Source organism: Podarcis vaucheri, assembly GCF_965113315.1.
Source record: "Podarcis vaucheri genome assembly, chromosome: 4".
Lineage (NCBI taxonomy): Eukaryota > Metazoa > Chordata > Lepidosauria > Squamata > Lacertidae > Podarcis > Podarcis vaucheri.
The window spans coordinates 87,825,802-87,845,048 of NC_138762.1; the positions used below are offsets into that span (position 1 = coordinate 87,825,802).

The 19,247-nt window shown below is 45.1% G+C and overlaps 1 long non-coding RNA gene across 1 annotated transcript in view; it reads right to left on the reverse strand.

Moving 5' to 3' along the window:
* The window catches only part of LOC309530250, an 83,199-nt gene that overhangs the window by 31,744 nt on the left and 32,208 nt on the right, over positions 1-19,247 (reverse strand). The window lies entirely within an intron of this gene.

Genomic DNA, 19,247 nt, shown 5'->3' on the forward strand with positions numbered 1-19,247 from the left:
CAACTGGGGTTTTGGTCCTGAGGTCTCTAGTTGTCAATTCCTGCTATAAATCATATTAGCATACAGTGGTACCTCGGGTTACATACGCTTCAGCTTACAGACTGCGCTAACCCAGAAATAGTGCTTCAGGTTAAGAACTTTGCTTCAGGATGAGAACAGAAATCGTGCCCCGGCGGCGCGGCGGCAGCAGGAGGCCCCATTAGGTAAAGTGGTGCTTCAGGTTAAGAACAGTTTCAGGTTAAGTACAGACCTCTGGAACAAATTAAGTACTTAACCTGAGGTAGCACTGTAGTCAAGTTTCCCAGCAGAATGTGGAAAACGGATATCCCATGGTATCAGATTTAATGATCACGTATATATTTGCATATATTTTCAAGATCTGTTTTCCTATCTGTGTGTTTCACCTGTACAGCTGATGATAAGAAATGTGCACAGTTGTTGTTTTTAAAATATTTTTATTAAACAATTTCAACATAACAAGTTATCAATCCAAATAATAAATTACATTATTTCCCCCCTTTCCCCCCATCCCTCCCACTCCCCCCCACAGATTTCCCTCAGCTCCCCCCTCTGATTTCTTTTCACATATTATTTGTTGCTTGTTATAAAATTGTACATTATCTTTGCCTTATCTATCATATTTTCAACCAATAAATTTGTGGGTGTTTATTCAAAACCTGCCAAGGAGTCCAAATCATTTTGTTGTCTTTTTAGGTAATTTGTAAAAAGTTCCCATTCTTCCTTGAAGTCACGATTGTCCTTATCACACAGTTTGTATGTCAATTTAGCCAATTCCGCATAGCTCATCAATTTTTCTTGCCATTGTTCTTTCGTTGGGATTTCCTCATTCTTCCATCCTTGTGCTAACAAGACTCTTGCCACTGTTGTAGCTTACATAAATAAGTTCTTTGTTTTTCTTGGCAGGTCTTGTCCTAAAATCCCTAACAAAAATGCTTCTGGTTTTTGTTTTACAAATGTCATTCTGAACATTTTTTTCAATTCATTATATATCATTTCCCAGAATTTTTTAACTTCTCTACATTCCCACCACAGAAATGTCCACAGTTTTAAGTTTGTGTGTTGTCTTTCTAGGAGATCCGTAAAAGTCTTCCATGCTCTTAAATCTTTGGCCTTGCTCATATGCCACATTGTCATTAAGAAGATCAGGATTAAAGGAATCTTACGGTTTATTGGGCATAAAGGTAAAGGGACCCCTGACCATTAGGTTCAGTCGTGACCGACTCTGGGGTTGCGGCGCTCATCTCGCTTTATTGGCCGAGGGAGCCGGCCAGCATGTGGCCAGCATGACTAATCCGCTTCTGGCAAACCAGAGCAGCGCACGGAAACGCTGTTTACCTTTCTGCTGGAGGGGTACCTATTTAGTTACTTGCACTCTGGTGTGCTTTTGAACTGCTAGGTTGGCAGGAGCTGGGACCCAGCAACGGGAGCTCACCCCGTCATGGGGATTCGAACTGCCAACCTTCTGCTCGGCAAACTCTAGGCTCTGTGGTTTAACCCACTGAACCACCCGCGTCCCTTTATTGGGCATATTGGGACCATTATCATAATACAACGTCCTTACAAATATAGCCGTTCAGGAGAGTAGCAGCACTGTACTGAAACACTTGTCTGCTAAGTGGTTGAATTTCCACTGACCTCTCTTCCCTTGTTCTGGTGGTTCCAAACCCCACAGAGAGAAAGATCACTTTGCAGGGAGGGTGGAGGTGAATTTCAGGAGAAAATCAGCTGGTGAACAACTCACTTCCTTGCTGGAAATAGCCTCATCTAGAGAGCACTTCTTGCTTTGCAAAAGAGGAGGAGGACGCTGTTGTGCTGGTGTTGGTGCTGACCTTTAAAGCCCTAAACGGCCTCGGTCCTGTATACCTGAAGGAGCGTCTCCACCCCCATTGTTCAGCCCGGACACTGAGATCCAGTGCTGAGGGCCTTCTGGCGGTTCCCTCATTGCGAGAAGTGAGGCTACAGGGAACCAGGCAGAGGGCCTTCTCGGTAGTGGCACCTGCCCTGTGGAACGCCCTCCCAGCAGATGTCAAAGAGATAAATAATTACCTGACATTCAGAAGACATCTTAAGGCAGCACTGTTCAGGGAAGTTTTTAATATGTAACGCTGTACTGTTTTTAACACTGATTGGGAGCCACCCAGAGTGGCTGGGGAAACTCAGCAAGATGGGCGGGGTATAAATAATAAATTATTATTATTATTATTATTATTATTATTATTATCATCATCATCATCATCATCATCATCATCATCATTATTATGCTAAAGCAGCAATTGCCAACCTTGTGTGCTCCAGCTGTTTTGGATTGCAGTTCTCATCTGCCCCCAGTGAACATGACTCTGTTGTCTGGGACTGATGGAAACTGTAGTCCCACTCTCCCAGAGGGCACTAGGTTGGTGAGGCTCTGTGCTAACGTCGCACCTAACAGCATAGCAAATGTGCCCTTCCTTACTGATTCCAGTCACGAAACGACTTCCTAAAAAAAATCAGAAGTGTTCAGACTGCTGCGGGTGTCTTTTCAAAAGTCAGAGCAGCAAAGAATTTCCTGTTTAGGCATACAGGGACTCAGCTGAAAAATTCCCATTTTGAACATCATTAGGGGCATATCATTTTGAGAGTTCCCGTAGTACAGGAAAGATGTGTGGACAAAGTAATTTGAATAAATGATTCATTTTTTCCTGGTTATATCGAACCTGTGTATTGTGAGGTTGTGGGAAATCTGTGAATTACCACCCCAACCTGTGTGGGCTTTGCTCTTTGGGGGCTTTGGCAGCATTCTGTGCTTAAAGTGTCACTCTTCATTTGATCTTGAGCATGCTACTATTTTGTTTTAGCCAACAAAGAAATATTATAAGCTCTGGTTTGAAAACCTGGGCAGAGCGGTGACCGAGAGCCAAGCATATGTGATTTATAAAGGCTGCAGAAGAGACCTGTGTGCTATGTATAATGTGATTCAAAGCTGTTCTGGCACAGGCATAGAAACTTAACTGGGGCGGTGGGAAGCCTTTTGTTATTCCACTTCGGCACTAATTGCATATACAAAGATGTCTACAAAAACCATTACAAATACTTGAACTTCTTCATGTGTCAAAGGGGAAGATAGTGCTGCTTTTCTTAACGATTTGCTGCTGACTAATTGGGAGGGTTGGCCATCACTGGTGGGAGGCCTAAACATTCCTAGGTATTTCGGTGTAATTATTGTCATGTATGATTTCTTGAGGATGCAGTCTTACTTGGAAGTAAGGTAAAGGTAAAGGGACCCCTGACCATTAGGTCCAGTTGCGGACGACTCTGGGGTTGCGGCGCTCATCTCGCTTTATTGGCCGAGGAAGCCAGCGTACAGCTTCCGGGTCATGTGGCTAGCATAACTAAGCTGCTTCTGGCGAACCAGAGCAGTGCACGGAAACACCGTTTACCTTCCCACCGGAACGGTACCTATTTATCTACTAGCACTTTGACGTGCTTTCAAACTGCTAGGGTGGCAGGAGCAGGGACTGAACAACGGGAGCTCACCCCGTTGCAGGGATTCGAACCACCGACCTTTTGATCAGCAAGTCCTAGGCTCTGTGGTTTAACCCACAGCGCCACCCGCGTCCCTTACTTGGAAGTAAGGTCAGGTAAAAAAATGTAGAGGATTAGGCTAGAAAAGCAACCCAAATAAGCTTGGTGTTGTACATTTTAGGTTTGCAATCTAACCATCTGAAACCATCTAAAGCAGGGTTTCCCAAACTTGGGTCTCCCACCATTGTTGGACTACAACTCCCATCATTCCTAGCTAGCAGGACCAGTGGTCAGGGATGATGGGAATTGTAGTCCAAAAACAGCTGAAGACCCAGCTGTTGAGAAACCCTGATTTAAAGCATCAAAACAGCCTAGGATGTGAAAGAGCGGGGGGCGGGCGGGGGAGATGAACAGTTTTCTGGTGAAACAACAATTTGTTTTGACAAATTGCTTCAGCGACAATTCTTACCATTGCCCTCCCTTCACCAGATTTTATTAAGAAAGTGAGAAGAGCTGCGGCATAATCCTATGTGAATTTTGAAGGCTAGTTGTGTATCTGTTCCCATATGGCTTCAGAAAGTGCAGATTTGCTAGATCCACCTTTAAATGCAAACGGAATCCAATTTCTGCCCTATCTCTATCCATGGTTCAGTGGTAGAGCATATGCAAGAGGTTCCAGGTTCAATCCTTCCAGGTATGGCTAGGAAACCCCAGAGAGTCGCTGCCATTCTGTGTGCAGACAATACTGAACTAAATGCACCAGAATGCTTATGTATAAGGCAGGTTCTATGAACAGGGGTCAGGGACTGGGCAGAGGAGGAATGGGGGAGACTGCTTCCCCATCCTGACCCTTCCAGGGAGGAGGAAGAGGAAGATAATATAGATTTACAACAGGGGTTTGAGGAAGGTCACAGCTCGGAGGCAGATGAGGGGAAAAGCTGGGAAGTGCTGAGAGAGCCGGGACAACACCCAGCTGACACGTTGTCACTAGAAAGCACCCCAGACCCTCCATCTCCCAGAACCTGGCGAGCCTTAAAAGTAGGAGAGCAAAGAGCTCAAAGACAGAGGGCACCTAGCACCACCTATAGAAGTAATAATAATAGTAATAATAATAATAATAATAATAATAATAATAATAATATATTTATACCCCGCCCATCTGGCCGGGCCTCCCTAGCCCCTCTGGGCGGCTTTCAACAAAGTATTAAAATACAGTGGTCTGTTAAACATTAAAAGCTTCCCTAAACAGGGCTGCCTTCAGATGTCTTCTAAAAGTCAGATAGTTGTTTATTTCCTTGACATCTGATGGGAGAGTGTTCCACAGGGCGGGCGCCATACCGAAAAGGCCCTCTGCCTGGTTCTCTGTAACCTCACTCAGGACAAGCGCCGGCTCACTCTCCTCCTTGAGCTTGGCGGCGCCAGCACTGGCTGGGGAAATAGGGGCATTCCAGGATCAAATCAGAAGCCAGGGTGGCTTTTGTAATTCCAGGACTGTCCTTGGAAAATAGGGACACTTGGAGGGTATGCTATTGTACTCAGAGAACACCTGTACCTATGCTCTCGATTTATCCACACAGGACTTGGTTGAATGGGTGGTGTATAAATGTGGGGAAATCTCTCCCAATAACTACTAGCCACAATGGCTATATTCCAGCTCTGCTCTCAAAGGGAGCCTGGCTTTGAATACCAGTTGCTGACCATTGCAGGTGGGAAGAGTGCTTTAGGTTCTGTTTGTGACCTTCCCAGCGCCTGAATAGGACCACAGTCTGTGCAACAAAGCTACATGCAGCCCATCGGCTTTGATAATGCCTGCCAAATGCATCACAATGCTTTTCTTTTCATAGCTTCAGGGATGTAGCCATCTCCGGATGCTTTTTAATCCCCTGGTGGGCTACCTCATTCGGCTGGCAGGCTACGGACGGCTTTGTGGGTCACAATTTCTGCCGGTCTGGCAGGATGATGTAGGGTGGCTTATCTGCTTCCGTTTTTCTTGACAGCACTGCTTTGCATGCAGGAATTTATCCCGTCCATGTAGGAAAACAATCAGCACGCTGCCTGTACAGCAATATGTATGACAGACACAAGCGGAAGCTGAGAGATGTATGTGCTTCTCTTACATGTGAAACGAGATGCCCGTGGAAATGATATCTGTGTAGCAAACCATCAGATGTCAACAGCAAAGCAGAAGATCTGCCCTTCTGTAAGTGCTGGGAAGAAAGCACGTGGGGGGAAGGCTAGCTCAGTGCTAGTGCTTTTTGTGTTTTGCATGAAAAAGATCCACAGTTCAGTCCCCAGCGGATGTTGTCCGAAACCCTGGAAAGCCACTGCCTGTCAGAGTAGACAATAATAAGCTGGGTGGACTAGTGGTCTGGTTGAAGGTAATGCTTATATGCTCAATGCAACATATAAAGCTAAAGGGACCACTGAGCATTAGGTCCAGTTGTGGCCGACTCTGGGGCTGCGGTGCTCATCTCGCTTTATTGGCCAAGGGTGCCAGCGTACAGCTTCCAGGTCATGTGGCCAGCATGACTAAGCCGCTTCTGGCGAACCAGAGCAGCGCACGGAAACACCGTTTACCTTCCCGCCTGGGCAGTACCTATTTATCTACTTGCACTTTGACGTGCTTTCGAACTGCTAGGTTGGCAGGAGCAGGGACTGAGCAACGGGAGCTCACCCCGTCGCGGGCATTCGAACCGCCGACCTTCTGATCAGCAAGTCCTAGGCTCTGTGGTTTAACCCACAGCGCCACATAGGATCACCTATATATGATTTAAGTATCATGTCTCTCACGTGAACAAATACCCATGAATCTCAGGTTTCCTGGCTTGGAGCAATACACACACACAAACACACACACAGACGGCTGCTGTTTTGTGCAAATCTGGTAGATTGAGAAACTTGTATTTAAAAATAAATAAATAAAGGTGTGTGCAGCGGCAGAGCAAGTCGATTGGGTGCCTGGGGTGGCGCGCATACGCTGCGCCCAGGGGCGGGGCCAGTCACCCGTGGGGTGGGGCCAGCCAGGGCAGGACGCTCCGCGGGGCCTCCGAGGAGTCTGCCTGCCTCTTCCCACTCAGCCGCCCTACAGCTGAGGGGGAGGTGGCAGGCAGACCATTTGGGGCAGTGCAGAGTCTGCGGGCGCCCAAGCCACCTCGTCATTCCCAGAGAGACTTGTGGCTCCAGTGCACTGCAGGCCCGTAGTGAGTGCCGCCCGGCATTTTGTCACACACCCTCCTCAGTGGCAACACCCGGGGCGGTCCGCCCCCACCGCACTCCCCTTCCTCCGCCCCTGGGTGTGTGCTTACAGGTAAACAAGTACCAGTGGGCATGTCCATAATGACCTCAAGCAAGGCCAGCCCGCCCATGAACTGGCATGAAGTGGCTGCCTCAGGCAGCAGGAGCCCCTGAGGTGGTGATGATTTGCTGGGTGCTCTCCCTTCCTCCATGTCCCCTACTTCCATTTTGTTTCCATCAGCCCAAAGGAAAGGCTGCAGTCTGCCTTTCCCCACAGCCGGCTGCTGAAGGCACATTTATGGTGTTTCCATTTTTACCATTAATACATCTCTTTTGCACAGAGATCCATTCGCGCAAAAGAGCAGTATTGAAAACAAAACGTTTCCCTTGCAGGTTTAGAGCTTGCTTTCGGGGATCATTCTATGCAAAAACATCACCCGGAGACAGAATTCCTGTTCCAATTTGGCTCAGAAAGTGTTATCCCTTTTGTACTAAATATAGATGTGTGTGTGTGTGTGTGCAATGCACACACTTGCAGCTTGAGCCTTTACCATACAAGGGGACAAGGAGGTGTAACACCATTATCGTGTTTGCTTTCTCGGTGGAAACTAGATTGTGTTAGAAACTCCTTTGATGCCAACAGCCCTACATAGCCATGCCTTCAACCTCTCTGCTGTGGGAAATAATAAATATGCAGAGAATCTCATTTAAAGAGTCTCTTTACATCATGTATAGTTTCCTTTAAAAAAAAAACACACACAAGATACACATGCAAAGTACTTTTCATGTAAGCGCTGACTTTGTTGTTTAAAAAAGAGGGGTTGGGGGAATCTAGAAAACAAATTTATCGAGAAACTAGAAGGGGCTTCTCGGTAGTGGCGCCCACCCCGTGGAACGTCCTGCCATCAGGTGTCAAGCAGATAAACAACTATCTGACTTTTAGAAGACATCTGAAGGCTGTCAAGGAAGTGTTTAATGGATGATTTTTTACTGTGTTTTAAATATTTTGTTGGGAGCCGCCCAGAGTGGCTGGGGCAACCCAGTCAAGATGGGTGACATATAAATAATAAAGTTATTTTTTTCCTTATGGAATTATTCACTGGAAAAACTAATTTTGCTTAATTTCAAAACTTAGCAAAATTTCAGATTTGAACTTCTGGAACTTTGGACTTTTCTGGATTTTGTTTTTTTAAAAGTGATGCTGTTTATTTATATGCTTGAAGGTATTTCTACCTTCCACAAGAGGCAGAAATGACCAACAACTTACATAGCTTATAAGGGGATCAGACAGATTCATGGACAATAAAGTTATCAATGGCTACTCTGGTATCAGTGGTACCAGAGGCTACGGTACAAGATTTGGAGAAGGCAACAGCTCCCATGTCCTATATACAAGTTTCCCATAGGACAAGACCACTGCCAGAAACAGGATTCTGGACTAGATAAGGCTTACGTTGTTAGACTTCAAAGGCAGTTTACAAGTCAACAAGGAAAAAACCATGGGAAATATCATTAGGTATGCTTCAGTAGGAGACAGCAAAAATGCCTGTTGTAGTGGGATTAATGGCTAAAATGCCATTACTGCAGAACCCTGTTGTCAGCGGCTCCCGGCTGGTTGCCCAGGAAAGCATAAAGACAAGGAAAAGATTCTTACCGTCCTTTTTAATTTCAATCTTTACAGAGAGAGGCTATAGAACCTGACTTCTTGCAGTGAGGGAACTGCCAGAAGGCCCTCAGAGCTGGACCTCAGTGAACGATGGGGGTGGAGATGCTCCTTCAAGTATACTGGGCTGAGGCCATTTAGGGCTTTAAAGGTCAGCATCAACACTTTGAATTGTGCTCGGAAACGTACTGGGAGCCAATGTAGGCCTTTCAGGGCTGGTGTTATATGGTCTGGGCGGATGAGGAAGTGATGAATGAGGAAGTGGGAGACACGGGGAAGGGGTGGAGATTCACCTGGGACAACCACCGACCTTCTGATCGGCAAGTCCTAGGCTCTGTGGTTTAACCCACAGCGCCACCCACGCCCCTGCTCCAGATGTTACCAGACTGCAATTCCCATCATCCCTGATCATAGCCAGGGCTGATGTGAGTTGGAATCCAGCAACATCTGGAGGGACATATGTTCCTCACCTCTGCTAATACATGGACTCAGAGATGCTCATGTGGGATTTGAGTGTGCATCATGCTTTGCTTCCTCATTCCTATCCATCCAGATGTTTCATTTCGAGGGGAATGTCCCAGCTAATTGAATTATCCAAGAAAGGAATACACAGACTATGATCTTTGCAGCTTTCACTTTTGTGTGCCCCCTGTCAGGGTTCCATGGCCCCAAATAAGCATCTCTTATGCTTCCCATGATGGAATTTAAAAATGCAGAAAAACAGAGGCGGCTAAAGGCACGAGAACTGAGCTGAAGAAGATAAGCTTGGACACCAGAATGATGAAGGATCAAATGTTTGGAATATTTCTGAGGTTCAGTGATACAGACCTTGTTTTTTTGGGAAATAACATGTCTGCCAGGGTGGTCCAATATGCGGCCAGAGAATCACACGCTACCCCCAAGACCCTTTTTGGCGATGTTTGATGCCCCCCACCAGCCCTCACACTGCCTTGTGAAGTTTGCACGATACAATTAAAAGAACAAACTGATCTGCAAGAAATAAATAGGAAACAAAGAAACTAAAGAAAGAAGAAAGAGGAAAAGAAGCTACAAAATCCTCTCTCGTTCCTAGAGGAAGGTGTGGCTTCCCATCTCTCACCTGGGCTCACCCCTCTCTTCTCACAGCCTTTCCCCCTTACAGAGGTCCTCAAACTGTCTTTCCCCTTCAGACTAGATGCAATTCTCAGCTCTGGGTGTGAGTTCTGGGTGTGAAGGGGGGAAAGATAGAAGCTGGAGTTAAATGACAACAGCATGCAAAAAACAAAGAACAAAAAACCCAGTCTTCAATTAGAACTTGATTGTCTGCAAAACAAGCACTCTGACGCTCCACAACATCAGTGAGAGATGATAATGCAAACAGCAGCGAAGAGTAAATTAATACCTGTAACGGGACAGGAAAGGAGAGTCTCTATTCATACCTGATAGAGTAGAATAGAACTTCTTGATTAAGTTCCAATTCAGCGGTTTCCTGCTGGAGCCTCTTTCTGACAGTGTATGCCATAATAACTGTGTGAGTCTTTAGGGTGCTACAGATAGATGCATGTATAGGCTTCAGTCCGGGTGAGCCTAGGACTCAACTTTTGCACCCTGGTGCTTGCGGCAGAGACTTGTTGAAGCCAAGTGCGAGAAGGCTGCGAGAACAGGTAGTGGTGGAACTAATCAAGCCAACAAGACCATCTTTACTATTTTATAGGGATGCGGGTGGCGCTGGGCTCTAAACCACTGAGCTTCTTGGGCTTGCCGATCAGAAGGTTGGTGGTTCAAAGCCCCGTGATGGGGGTGAGCTCCTTTTGCTCTGTCCCAGCTTCTCCCAATCTAGCAGTCTGAAAACACATCAGCGCAAGTAGATAAATAGGTACCACAGTGGCGGGAAGGTAAACAGCATTTTTGTGCACTCTGGCTTCCGTCATGGTGTCCTATTGTGCCAGAAGCGGTTTAGTCATGCTGGCCAGAAAGCTGTCTGTGGACAAACGCCGGCTCACTCAGCCTGAAAGCGGAGATGAGCGCCATACCCCTTAGTCAAGTTTGATTGGACTTAACTGCCATGGGGTCCTTTACTTACTTTTTTACTTACTATTTTATGCAGAATGGATTCCAAGTAGAATCGGCTCCCTTTTAAGCCCCTTCACTTTTTAAAAATCAATCTGATGAAAGAATTCCTAACAAGCGAAAATGTGTCGAGCGTATCCAGGTTTATTGGCTGCTGTCTTTCAAACTGCCAAAAGGATTAATCCCATCCCAGTACAGGCATCTTGCCTGAGAATTGGCAACCTCCATGGCATTTCAAGCTGTCTGGAATGTCTGCTGGTCTGTGGATCAAAGTATGCACGTTTTAACTCAAACTGGGGAGTTGTGCGAGATTTAGAAAACCGGGAATGTAAACAACAGCACCACAGCTGTGTTGAAGGAGCTTATGGCATCTGGCTCATGAAGGATACTTTCCAGGGCTGGTGTTGGAACCTATGTTTGGTTCATAGTCTAATAGTTTTCTCCTTTTTCCAGGACAAAATTTGTCCCTGGACAAAGCCCATGCATGGCAGACTTTTCAAAGTGTTAGACTCCAACCTGAAGTCAGCTTCTAACACCTTTAGAGTCCTATGTAGATATATATGAAGATAAGGACATAAGAGCAGTTCTACTGGATCAGGCCAAAGCCTCATCCAGTCCACCATCTTCTTTTCACAGTGGCCAACCAGATGGCTCTGGGAAGGTCACAAACAGAACCTAAAGCACTTTTCCCACCTGCAATGGTCAGCAACTGGTATTCAAAGCCATGCTGCCTTTAAGAGTGGATCTGGAACATAGCCACTGTGGCTAGTAGTTATTGGGAGAGATATACAGGCATGAAATTGATGTATCCAAATGATTTCAGAAAGAAACATTGATTCAACATAACGGTGGTTGCTTCCAGTCCAGTGGTTCCCCCTCACCCCTTTTGGTCTTCAATTGCCATCTTTTGTACACTTACTTTCTCTGTGTGTGAAGCATACAGAAGATGCCATTGTCAAAATACTGAATTCCTTCCCCATGAGCGGTCATCCACATATGACAACTCTTAATAATTTTTGTTTTTAATATAAATGTGACGGCCATGCAAAATCTTTCCAGTGTGGACTGGCCAAGTGCTATTGAGACACACACACACACTTTCTGGGGTCTTCCTAAAAAAAAAAAAAGCTCGGGATGTCCTGGTTTTTACTTTTTGAAATATGGCAGACTTATCCTAGGGAGAGGGAATGATTGATAAAGGAGCTGAAGTCCATGGTGGCACCTGACCTAAAGGATCTGAATATTTAAAAGTTTGTCAGGAACACACTTCAACAAAATGATAGAAGAAGAAGAGGTAAAAAGGAGACTGGTGGTGGTAACTCCCTCCTGACCCTCCTCTGTGGCACTGCTTCTAGAATGGTTAGTGAGACAATATGAGAAGTTAATGTCCTTCAAGGAGTTGGACATTTGCCATCAAACCAGCTACTAACAGAGCACCTCAAGATTTTCTCAGGAAAGCAATGGGAAATAAATAACCTTGTCCCTTTGAACTTGTGTACTTGTCCTTGAACACGTTTGCTCACTTGTTTACATTGCCCCCAAAACTGATTTCGGTGACAATTTTAACGGAAACGACTTTGCTTGACGTTACTCCTAAAGATAGTCCGTCTGTCCTAAGAGAACTCCTAAATATAGACTGGCTGTTTTCTGTGCCCTTATTTTTTCTGAACAGAACTGCCCATCCCTTGTTTGCCTTTGGCACTCTCATCTCCCAGCAGTTCTCTCAGACGCGGATTTTCCCAAGCGACAAAGGCCTGCTCACATCCATAAAGTCACAAATATTTGTTTCACGTAGTCCGACAATTAGATTGACGTAGCTTTGCCTAAACAAAAACAGGCAATTTTAAAACAAAGGGCAGGTTGTAGCTGGATCAGAAAGGATCAGGATGAGATCAACCACATGTTTGTTTGCATAGGAAGGAACTTCTCAAGAACAAAAGGTAAATCCTATATATTGAGTAAGGCAGGCAGGAAGATTGGTGCATACGGTTGCCAGCCAGCCAGCACATTCCTGGTCAACCAATCAAACTAAGGCTATTAAGTATTGACGAGGTACTTCAGGTTAAGAACAGTTTCAGGTTAAGAACAGACCTCCAGAACGAATTAAGTTCTTAACCTGAGGTACTACTGTAAAAGACCCCTTGAGCTCTACTCCGCTCTCCCTTTCTTCCTGCCCATGGCAGCCCTATGCTCTGCCTGCCCCCCAGACCCAGTGTCGCATGGAGGTGGGTCTCAGCAGCAAGGGCAGCCTCTCCTCATCCTCACTCATAGCAGCCACTACGAGTTGCCCAAAGGGAAGAGTCCAGCAGCAGTGGCCATGGAAAAGTAATGAGATGCTCCCTCACAGTGGCCACTGCCTCCATCACCATTGCTTGGGACAATCTAGGGCTCTTCCTTCCCTGAGCTCAGAGGTAACAGCACTGGTAAGAGAAATAGAGACATTCCAGGATCAGATCACAACTGGGATGGCCTTCATAATTCCAGGACTGTCCCTGAAAATTTGGGGCACTTGGGGGAGTGTGGTATTGCAGAAAGTCTTTTAATTTTTTTTTTAAGTGGGTTTGTTGTGTCAGAGCACTCCCATGCACTTTACATTGCACAACCATAATTTTCGACTAGATAGATAGATAAACTTTATTTGCATTAGCCAACGGCCATAACAACATAAAACATGCAATATATACAATGGATAAAAAAGGACAATCAAATGATCAAGACTATCATTCAGATAGTGGCCCTTAATCTCATTGCACCCTTGATAAACCTAGCAACCTTTGCTGTTGCCTGATCATTTTGATCTGATAACAGAAAGAACAATGTGGCCGCAGATGGACGGCCTGAGATGGTGAGTAGGAGTGGGGTGATGATCTCATTCCTCAGGTCTTTATAAAGGGGACAGGACAGGAGAACATGAGCCACTGTTTCCAGATTGCCATCTCCACAGGGGCAGAGTCGTTTCTCAGTTGGAATCTTTTGGTATCTGCCCTCAAGTACGGCAGAGGGCATCACATCCAATCTGGCCAGTGTGAAGGCATGTCTGTATTTTGGGATAGTTAATTTATACAAATATGGTGCCAGAAAATCAAACTGAGAGGGAGCGGGGAAAGGCATACCAAGGACAGAGTTTCTTTATAATGGCCAGAATGTTCTGTTGCTCTAAGTCCTTCAGACGCTGTTCAGTTAGCCTTTTTGCTTTAATAAAGCCCATCGTGAGAAGCTGATGTGGGTGGAGTCTGCAGGAGAGGAATTTTTGGTGCACAGTTTTGGACCATGCACCTTTATGGGGGTCTTGTGTCACTAAGGGCAGTAAACTGGGAGGATTTTCGACTATGTGGCTGAATCACTCCTGCAAAATAGGGAGGGTCTGGCAAAAACCCTGTTGTGGCTCTGCTCCCTGAGTCCCAAGAAAGACAGGAGGCCGATGTGGTGGGAGTGTAAAAAGGTGAGAGTCTTCTGGGAACTGATATATAATGAATTTTTAAAAATGTTGAAATATACATTTGTTAAAAAACCAGAAGCTTTTTTGTTAGGAATGGTTGGAAATGAAATAAATAGAAAGGACCATAAATTATTTTTATATGCAGTATCAGCAGCAAGAATATTACTGGCCCAAAAATGGAAGCAGGAAGAATTACCATCGATAGAAGAATGGAGAATGAAATTAATGGACTACGCAGAATTAGATAAATTAACAGGAAGGATCTGAAACCGCCGAGATCACAAGTTTACCAAGGACTGGAGCAAATTTGTGGACGATATGAAAAGCATTTGTGGTACGCAAATATAACGTTTGTGGGTTTACAGGAAGCTTTGTGAAGAAACAATATTAGAAACACTGTAAAAAAGGGAATAAGGGAATAGGTTTATTTAAAATAAAAGGCAATGCTAAATTTAGAATTGCGGATAGAAGATTAGAAAACGGAAGATTCGCAGATGAGCTGAAGGAAGTCAAAATTACGTATCTGTGATAATATTGAAAATGTATGTTTAAATCTTGTATTGGAAATTGAATAAAAATATTAAAAAAGAAAGAAAGAAAGAAAGAAAGAAAGACAGAAGGCCGGTATTTCGAAAACAAAGAGTTGGTGTGTCATAACAGGCTGGGGGACGGGAATGCAGTTTGCCTCCTGGCAAATCCTGGCCTGTCATCACGTCGAGTGAGACGAGAACTGTCGGGAAACAATGGCATTTATCAAAGTACAGTAAGGGCTTCATATCCAATCCATCTTCCGGTGAAAAACGGCTCGCGTTCTCACCGTGTTCCTGCCAGCCGCTGAGCTTGTCCGCCCTGATTTATGAGCGGTTTCGCCCTGTAAAAATAAATGCCTGTAATTTCAGGGCTTGTGAATGACCCCAAAGATGATAACCTCGGGCTTGTCTCATAGATTGCAAGCTGCAGCGATACAGCCCCAAAGTACAATGACAGGAATTAAGCTAGTAAAGAACAGAGCCTTTTATTTCCCCAGAGATACACATGGGAATATCATGGGAAGCGCAGTGACGTTCTCCGTGATGTATTTATAACTGCTGGGAGTCCCACCCTCAACTGCATTGTTTGAAGCGCTGTTACTCTTTTACGATTCAAAAACCCACCTTAAATACATCCTAAAATCGGTGGGTGGGTGGGTGTGAATGACCAGTTTGGGGATCTATGAAAATAAAGTCCCACCCTCATTTGTGCCAATTTATTTGGGCTAATGGGTTTAGATTTTTAGAGGACAGGGCATATGTGATATGCGAAGTACAGTGGTACCTCAGGTTACATACGCTTCAGGATACATACGCTTTAGGTTACAGACTCCGCTAACCCAGAAATAGTGCTTCAGGTTAAGAATTTTGCTTCAGGATGAGAACAGAAATCATACTCTGGTTGCGCGTCGGCAGCAGGAGGCCCCATTAGCTAAAGTGGTGCTTCAGGTTAAGAACAGTTTCAGGTTAAGAACGGACCTCTGGAACAAATTAAGTACTTAACCCGAGGTACCACTATATTAGGGATCAATCCTGTACAAAAGAAGGTGGAGTAAAGCAAGCCTGGTATAAAGGAAGCCAGATCCAACCTCCATTCGCTCGGCAGAGGGGAAACAAGCCATCAAAATAGTCTTTAAGTCAGGGGTCAGCAAACTTTTTCAGCAGGGGACCGGTCCATTGTCCCACAGACCTTGTGGGGGGGCCGGACTATATAGTGGTACCTCGGGTTAAGAACTTAATTCATTCTGGGGGTCTGTTCTTAACCTGAAACTGTTTTTAACCTGAAGCACCACTTTAGCTAATGGGGCCTCCTGCTGCTGCCGCGCTGCCGCTGCACGATTTCTGTTCTCATCCTGAAGCAAATTTCTTAACCCGAGGTACTATTTCTGGGTTAACAGAGTCTGTAACCTGAAGCGTATGTAACCTGAAGCGTATGTAACCCGAGGTACCACTGTATTTCCTATGGCCCACACATAACCCAGAGATGCATTTTAAATAAAAGGACACATTCTACTCATGTGTCTACCAGCTCCATCTGGTACGCAGTCTGAGACCCTACCTGCCTGCACATTGTCTTGCCATGGTGGTGCAAGCTCTGATTCCCAGGCCGTCTGCGGGCCGGATTTAGAAGGCGATTGGGCCAGATCCAGCCCTCAGGCCTTAGTTTACCTACTCATGATTTAAGTTGTATAACCCATTACATTGGGTTGCCAGGTCATGTAACTGAGTTTAGGATCCATCCTAATTAGGCCCCTCCTCAGGTCCTGCTCCCTCAATGCCCCCTTTTCAGGACTTATGCCGGTTTAAGATTCTCTGAGTCCAGCTCAGCCAGATGGAGGAGACATACCAGTGTAATATCCGACTGAGCCAAGTCTGAGGGAGTTAAGCCAATGTATCCCAGTTGCATTGGGAACCTCCTGCTGGATCAGCTGGAGATCTGTTAGAGCCTCACCCCATCTGTTTGGGCTGATCCTGCTACAGGGTAGCTCCTTTGAGGTGTGTCTTGAGCAGCATATTAACGTCACAACCTTTTTTCAGTTGCATATGGGGGAAAGATCCAAAAAGGTACTGTATAGAAGAGATACGGCATAATTGTCAAACCGCTCATTCTATTTTACTTTATTTATTTAAAGTATTTATAGCAGATGCCCTCCATACTAAGAATGCTGGGTGGAGAAATCATATAGGATAGAAGTACTGTTTCTGGGAGACGGGTGTGTGTGTGTGTGTGTGTGTGTGGGACTCCCTGGTCCTGAATGGGGTAACTGTTTAAAGGACCAGGTGCGCAGCCTGAGAGTCATTTTGGACTCACAGCTGTCCATGGAGGCGCAGGTCAATTCTGTGTTCAGGGCAGCTGTTTACCAGCTCCTTCTGGTACGCAGGCTGAGAGCCTACCGGCCTGTGCATTGTCTTGCCAAGGTGGTGCAAGCCTTTTGGCGGTTCCCTCCTTGCAAGAAGTGAGGTTACAGGGAACCAGGCAGAGGGCCTTCTCGGTAGTGGCACCCGCCCTGTGGAACACCCTCCCACCAGATGTCAAATAGAACAACAACTACCAGACTTTTGGAAGGCATCTGAAGGCAGCCCTGCTTAGGGAAGTTTTTAATGTTTGATCTTTTATTGTGTTTTTAATGTTCTGTTGGGAGCCACCCCGAGTGACTGGGGAAGCCCACTCAGATGGGCAGCATCACCATCATCATCATAGTTATAGTGGGCCCTCTGGATATGAACTTAATTTGTCCTGGGGGTCCGTACTTACCCTGAAAAGTCTATGTCCTGAGGTGCCGCTTCTGGGATGCACATGGTGCGATAGAGTGCTTCTGCGCATGCGCGTATGGCAGAACCCGGAAGTATACACTTCTGGGGTTGCCATGTTCATAACTCGAAATTACGTTACCCAAAGGCAACGTAACCCGAGGTAGCACTGTATTTAAAAGCAGTTTCCATTGACAATAAATGAAATTAACAAATGTCACCAGGCACAACAGATCAGCTGAAAATCACAGTCAGGCTTTTTAAGTTATGAGCTGCCTGGATCAGAGTCCAGTCTGACACACAAGAGAGCCCAAAATGTTGCATGTGAGTGAAGATGCTGAGAGGGTAAGAAACCCCAGCTGTGGGAGAGGAGCTCACAATGGCTCTTCCCCATGTCAGCGTCCTCCTTCAAAGGTCCTGGAACAATGCAGGCATTGGGAAGAGCAGCAGACTTTGGGGGGGCTGGGGCCTGCTGCAGCCGCCCTGCAGTGGGTCATATGACATGCATGATAGGTCCATTGGCATGGCTTTAATTTGCTGGGTCAGGCGTGCTCATTTATCCCTTCTCTGAATTATGTCCTGCTTCCCAGTCACTCTCTCAAAAGGAAAAGGAAGGACGACAGATTAGAGCAGTGCCTCTCTGAATGCCCTGGCTTCTTCCAGAACCCATGACTTTCTTCTTCTTCTTCTTCTTCTTCTTCTTCTTCTTCTTCTTCTTCTTCTTCTTCTTCTTCTTCTTCTTCTTCTGTTGCCCTTAGCCAGTCTATTCCCCATCATCTGTGAGTAAGAGTCAGTCAGCTATGACCCTTAATGGCTAGTTGACTGATGGTCTGTTTGATTAAAAGCCATTTCTGCAGGATTATTATTACTATTACTATTATTATTATTTGCTCCTTTCTACAGGGTCTCTTTATCGGTTATTGAAATGGTTATTATTAAAATACATTACTACTGCGGCCCGTGTTTTGTTAGCCCCCAAATGGAAAACGAGCGAGGTCCCAACTAATGAAGAATGGCAACTTAATTTGACAGAATATGCACAGCTTGCAGAATAAGAGAACAAGAAGAACATACGTTTAAAGAAGACTGGGAAAAGTTTATTGAATATATGGGAAATAATTGTGAACAGCTGAAAATGCTGGCAGCATTAAGATAAATTCAACAGTGTAAATAAGTTATGATGGATGCAATAATGGAATACTGAATGGTATAGTTTCTGTAAAATATGCAGGGATTTATGATATGTAAATTGGACCATGGAAAGAGAAGAAGGAAAGTCACTGATATCTTAAGGATGTAAAATGAGTATTTTAAATTGTAAAAGAGAAAATTTAATAAAACTTATATATATATAAAATAAATAAAACACATTGCTTTGTTTTTATGCTTAGTCTTTTTGGCTCTTTTTTGTATGTCACTTAAAGAGATTTCTTGCAGTAAGCAATTAATAAATGAAATAATTATTATTAATAAAATGATAATAGACACTTACTGCATTGGATGACACGAACAGTTGTCTATGAAAGCATATGCTATAATAAAATGCTTTATACTCTAAGGTGCCAAAAGATGGCTTTTCTGAATATATCTTCACAGCATGAATAACCCCTTGGCTTCACAGCATCTGAACTCACACCTCTTGTTGATTTTAACGAGCTTGAGCCAATTAGTACCTTCATGGCCAAGCCCCGAGGCCTGAGCCATCTCCTGTGCCAACAATCACAGACCTCACAAGATTGACTAACTTGGTGTGTTGTATTTGGCAAGCTGTGTTGCCAGATATCTCACTTTATACATTGAGCGAGCTAAACTGGGTTGTTTTTCTTTGGCCAATAGGTGGACTGGATTATGGCTCTTCTTCTATGCTAAATACCGTTGCGGCTACCAAGCAGTCAAAACGTGTGTGTCTTCCAGAAGTGAAATAATGAGCCAAACAGAGACATTCCCCACCCCACCCCCAGTTTGCTTTCTCTGAATGTGAGCGGAACAAACAGCACTCATTTTTAGCACAGTCCTTTAGGGTGCATCTGCTTGGACTAAGCGGCAGGATGCAGGAGAA